This window comes from Ovis canadensis, chromosome 25 (genome assembly GCF_042477335.2).
Source record: "Ovis canadensis isolate MfBH-ARS-UI-01 breed Bighorn chromosome 25, ARS-UI_OviCan_v2, whole genome shotgun sequence".
NCBI lineage: Eukaryota > Metazoa > Chordata > Mammalia > Artiodactyla > Bovidae > Ovis > Ovis canadensis.
Genome location: NC_091269.1, coordinates 45,721,945 through 45,728,004, shown reverse-complemented (window position 1 = coordinate 45,728,004; position 6,060 = coordinate 45,721,945).

Below are 6,060 nucleotides of genomic sequence, written 5' to 3'. Positions count from 1 at the left end.
CAAGATATTGACTGTAGTTCCCTGTGCTATACATAGGTCCTTGTTAGTTATCTGTTTTATTTATAGTAGTATGTATATTTTAATCTGAAACTCCTAATTTATCCCTCTCCCCCACCCCAGTATGACTCTAGTAGTTGCGTAGTATTTCACAGTATGGATATACTCTAATGAATTTAATCATTTCTCTGTTTTTTACTATTTCTATTGTTCCTAATTTCTTTCTCAACAGTGAAGACCCTGCATAAATGTTGAGCTATGCCCCTCGTGCCAGCCTATAGCACAGACTTTGCCCATCTGGCTGGAATAGATCCTAAGGAAGAGGAGCTACCTCCTGGGTGGGGGGAGTCTGTGTGTGCTGGTTTTCTGCTCTCTGATACTTCTTACTGTCACCTGCAAGGTCCGACTTGGAAGCTCAGAAGTATTCCTGGAAGGAAGTATAAAGATGGATGTGACTTGCCTAGAAGCTGCTCCCAGCATGCAGGATACAGGAGAAAGTAGGTTGGAGATGGAGATCCCTGGACACTAGTTCATTCTCTGGGTTTGTGGGGAACTATAGTTTTGGAAGTAGGGGTGCCATGGGGGAGGTGTGGGGTCCTTGAGGTTGGATTGGTCAGTGGAAGCATCTTATACCAGCTCGTGAAGTAGGTACTATGATTAATGCCCATTTTGCCAGTGAGGAAACAGTCTCAGAGAAGTTTGGTAACCTGACCAAGGATATGCAGCTAGTGTGAGGCAAAGCCTTGACACAAAGCAGGCTGTCATCAGCGTCCAGTGACTGCTCCTTGTACACCCCCAGGCTCCCAGAGGAGGATGGTCACCCGCACAGGGGTAAGACAGGAAGGCTTCCTGGAGGAATGGGACTTCAGCTAGGCCCCCTACATGGGGAGGAGCTACCTAGTGACTCAACCCTGGTCGCATATCAGGATCACCCGAAGGAGTCCAGGCCCCAAGCCCCACCCACAGAGATTCTGATTTCATTGTTCTGCGCTGGGGCCGTCACTAGACAATGCTGATGTGCAGCCAGATGGAGCAGGGCTTGTCCCTTAGGTGAGGGCAGGGTGTGCAGGAGGCCAGGGCAGGAAGAAGCCCGTGAGGAGCCAGGACTGGGCCCCTATCTCTGGGTGGGGGCAATGTGAGGTGTGCAGGCCAGTTCACGGGCAGGAGGTCCGGCGGTCCCCTGGCAGTAGGTCTTCCGTTTTATTGTTTCATCTAATGTCAGTCACCAAGCCGGGCCTGGGTACTGGATCATCAAGGAGCCTGTAGTCTGCCATGTGTGCCTGTGTCCACCCCTTAGGAAGTGTGAGTATCTTCAGCCTGCAGGGAAATGTTGGTGTTTGCACTTCATGATCAGCATTTGTTCAGGCAATGGGAAGGTAAAGGCTAGGCAGGGCCCAGGCTTCTGGAAAATTTCATCCCTTGTCATCATAGCCCAGCATCCTTGGCTCCCAGGGTGGTAGACAGAGAGCATCTCCTAGGGCAGGCCCAAGAGCTGATGCAGTAAGCGAGTGACTGGGATGCCCGCTGCCACTGCTCCTCCTGGACATGGCCCCTCAGCCCTGGTCGTCCCACCCGCTCCCTGCACTGTGGGTGCCACCCTGGTCTGGTACCTTGCTTTTCCACAGGATTTAGCCTCCTGGAGACAAGGACTGTGTATTTACTGCCCTCAGGTGAGTAGTTAGGACCTGAGAACAAATCTAAAAGAAAAAAAGAAAGTCACACATAAACCCATAGAGAACCAGCCTCCCCACCAGCTGCCCTGTGGGCCCCATGCCTTTGGCTGGTGTCATCGTTTTTGGGTAGAGTGAGCTTGAAGAGCAGGTAGTTTTGACCAAGAACAAATAAGACACCAAACACAAAACACCCCCTAACTTAAAAAATAATTTTTAAAATATTTATTTTTGAGCAACACAGGTGAGGGAGAGGAGGAAAGCACAAGTGTTTCTCTCTTTCCATCAGCATCCCACCTGCTTATTGCATTATGTTGCTTAATCCTCCCAACAACCCCAAGAGACAGGTGTTATTACCCATCCACTCCTGTTCATGCAGGCAACAACTTCGTCTCCTGGGGGTGACCTTGGTTGGCCTAGCCAACTCCAGTGTGAGCCTCTACATTCTGCTGCCTCTGCTGGGTGATCCCACAGTGAGACAGTAAGTACCGCAGAGAACCCATGTTGTCATAAACAAGTCACGGCAAACGTGGACAGGAGCTTGAGTGTCGGGGGAGAGCTCAGAAGTGAGGCCACCTGGGATTTGCCTGGTCTGGTCTCTGAACGTGGGTCAGCACCTCCCCACGAGCCCCAGTTTCTCCAGCTGGGGCTGGAGATGAAGGGGTGGGACCAGACTACCCCGTTTTGTGATTCTGTGCCAGAGTGCAAAGGCAGGAGTCCTGACAGGCTCAGAATTTTCTTGCTCTCCCTCTCACATTCCACACTTGCTCTAATTAACCCCAAGGGCTCACACATTTGCAGAGCAAAATTAACTGTGCTTTAAAAAGAAAGCTGGAGAAGGGCTGTGAGCTGTGGGAGCCATCTTTCAGAAGGCTCAAAGGACCAAAGGATGGAGTGCTTCTGTCAGTGACGACTGGAGGTCGGGAGGCTGGGGCCAGATGGGAGCAGGGTGCTTCCCACAGTCGAGGGGACAGGAGGAGAGAGGCATGCACTGTCCCCTTCAGCCTGAGCACACTGCCACATGACAGGGAGGGGCCCGCGGAGGTCACCTCGCTGACACAGTTCCCCAGCGGGTGGCTGGGCAGACCGTGACCTCAGGCCCAGCCAGGTCAGAGCCTTCACGTGCATGATTTCATCCAAGCATTACATGGACGAGGACACTGTTACACAACTGTCTGTGACAAGTCCTCTCACTAGTCCCGCTTTACAGAGGTGAGGCGGAGACACAGCTGACAAAGCACACAAGGCTGAGTGAGGATGAAGAGTGCACGTAGATGGTTGGGTGCTGGGACCCCTGGGGACTGTGACGGTCAGTCCGGCTAAGTGAGGAGAAGAGTGGATGGAGGGAAACGCTTGCAGATGGCTTGGTTCACAGAGGACTTGCTCCATACCAGGCCCTGTGCCATGGATGCACTGACCCAGGCCATCTCCTTCACTCCTCGTAGAGTCCAAAGAGCGTGGGGAGCTCTGAGGGCCTTGGAGTCCCGAGAGAAGAGGTGTGGGGTGGGATGGGAGGAGGGCCTGGCCTGCAGGGCCTGTGCCCAGGCAACAACAGGTCCCAAAGCCCATGGGATCCTTAGCAGTTCCTCAAACACAGGCCAGGGCAGAGGCTGCAGGATGAGCCCACATCCATGCTCCCCTCCTAGAGTTACAGAACCCCCTGTTTATGGCGGGGCCCCTGGCCACCCAGACAAAGGCCATACCTCCCAACCTTCCTTGCAGCTCCCCATGAGCAGAAGTGACAGACACCACTTCCTGGTGGTGGTCCTCAGGAGAAGCTGCCATACCCCCACCCCCCAGCCCAACTCCTTTTGCCTCTTCCCACTGCTGGGAATGTAGACACAGCTGCTCCATCTGACACAACCAGGAGAAGCAGCCCTGGCCCCACTCAGCCCAGAGTCACCATTCCAGCCAGTAGAGAGAAACGTAAGTTTATTTTGTTTAAAACCCCATGGACTGTAGCCAGCCAGGCTCTTCTGTCCATGGGATTCCCCAGGCAAGAATACTGGAGTGGGTTGTCATTTCGTCTTCCAGAGGATCGTCTTGACCCAGGGATTGAACCCGCATCTTTTAGGTCTCCTGCACTGGTAGGTGGGTTCTTCCCCACTAGCACCACCTGGAAAGCCCTCTGATATAAGAGCCAAATCTATACCTGAATTCCAAGGGTCTTGAACTCTTTTGCCCTGACCACAGGAAGAAGTAGATTTTACACTGGGCTGTGCGCATGTAATCAGAACAGGCCTTCATGAAGCAATACCACCCCTTCCCACACTCTGCATTCAATATTTTAACTTTAGTTTTTTTAAAAAAAATGCTTATCGTGTGCTCACTAAATTTTGTCATGACCTGAAGTCTGAAAAACACTGTTCAGACTATTAGCCAGGTTGACGTTGCTCCCCTTAGGCCACCAGCTTTCCCACTTTGCAGTGACCACCCACTGTCCCCCACTGTCTCTCTCACACGACTCTTTTTTCCCCCTATTTCTAATAGTCATTTATTCAAAAGACGTTTATGAATCACTTACTCTGGGGCAGAAACTGCTCCAGTGGTTATCCTGCTAACTGTAGCTGGGAGCTGAAAGGGAGAACTGAATCAGTGTTCAGGGGAGGCTTCCTGGTGGAGGTAGCATCTACATCGGTCCTTGAAGGGCAGAGATACGTGTGGATGAGCAATGCGTCGCAAGACTGGCCTCAGTATTAGGCTCTCCCAGCCTCCCAGTTCTGAGGCTCTAGCCACACGGTTCTTGCTTCCCTGCCTGAAAAGAACCCAAATCTTTCCCACCTTAGGGCCCCCACACTCTGTTCTCTGTGGCTGGAATGCTTTCCTCCCCTTTGATCATCCAGCTTCTACGCACTGCTGAATCCCCAGCACTGATCACCGGATCTGTGCCTGTCTCTAAGCAGGTGGTGATCAATAAGTATATATTGAATGAATAAATTCTAACTTGGCCCGATTCATCTGTTGCTTGGACAACTACAGCAGCCTTCAAACTGGCCTTCTAGCCCCTCCCTTTCTAGGACTCCTGGTCCAGCTTGGTCACGGCTGCCATGGAGGCAGGATTTGTTTCCTCTGCATAATACCCTCAGTGACTCCCTATTACCCACGGAGTGAAAGTCAAATTCATTTTGACTGACCTCCTCGGGGCCTGATGATTTGACCCCGGCAGTCCTTTTGCTCCTCCTCTTCGTCTTCTTCCTCTCCACCTCCTGCACCTCAGAGTCTTAGTTTAGTCTGTACTTCCTGCCTGAAAAACTTTCTCCATTCTCTCCCTTTACGTGGTAAACTCCTACACATTCTTCAAAACCCAGCTCCAGCATCATGCCTCCTTCCCACCTCCACGCTGCTTCTGTCCCTCATTGGCCTGTATTCTGTCCTAAGGTCACTGGCTGCATTTCCTTGATTCCCCTGCTGGAGGTCCTTGAGGGCGTGGATCATGTCTTGTCACACGTGTTTCCTTGAGTCCTGGGCCTGGCACAGGGCAGATAACCAGGATGTACATGTTAAATAAATGAGTGGCTAGATGAATTATCTTGTCTCAGTTCAGCCTGACATCTTCCTTTAAAAAATCATCACTCCTGGTGCAGTTTATCACCACTAACTTCTCTTCAGGTACGTGAACAATTTTACCCTCTCCTGTAGAAACTTTCTTCAAATTGCTGCCAAGCTAAAGTATCACAATCATTTCATGTTGGAAACTAAAATGTCAACATTTTATAGAAAGTGCTGAAAATTTTATGTTTAGTTAAAAGAAACAAGCTTCTATAATTTTTTTTAATCTAGTGAATTTGGTGCATTCAGGTATATAAAATTTTTGGCAAATTGGCTGCCTTATTGCCTCCTGAACTGCCCTCCCAGCTTATATTTCAAAAGAAGCACTAGCCCAAAGGAATGACTCTCTAAGAATGGAAATGGGTGTCCTTTGGGGTAGAAAATAGAGAGGCTTTCATGCATTATCTTGTTTGCATTGTGCTTGGGTTTTTCTTGCAGTCACACTCCTGTGCTTTTTTAGTGTCACCCCAGTAGCACCAAGTACTCATGTGTTCATCAAAAAGTGTTCGGGTGACCTCTCTCAACTGGAGGGAGGGCCACCAGCCTGGAAGGGAACCATGCTCCTTTCTCTCATTGGCTGCTTGGCCACTGGGGATGAGAGAGTGTGGAAACAGGACCGTATTAGCCAGGACCCTTTGGTGCAAGCAACAGAAACTCAACTTAAGACTAGCCTAGGCAGAGAAATAATTTACTGGCCCTCATAAAAAAGGAAGATATTGGGGCCGTTCTTAGAAGTGAAGGATAAAGTCTAGGAACCAGGGCCTCTGTGATGGCAACTCCCCGGTGCTGCTTTATTGTTTCTTTTCACCTGTTGGCCTCATTCACTCTGACTCCTGTTGAAATG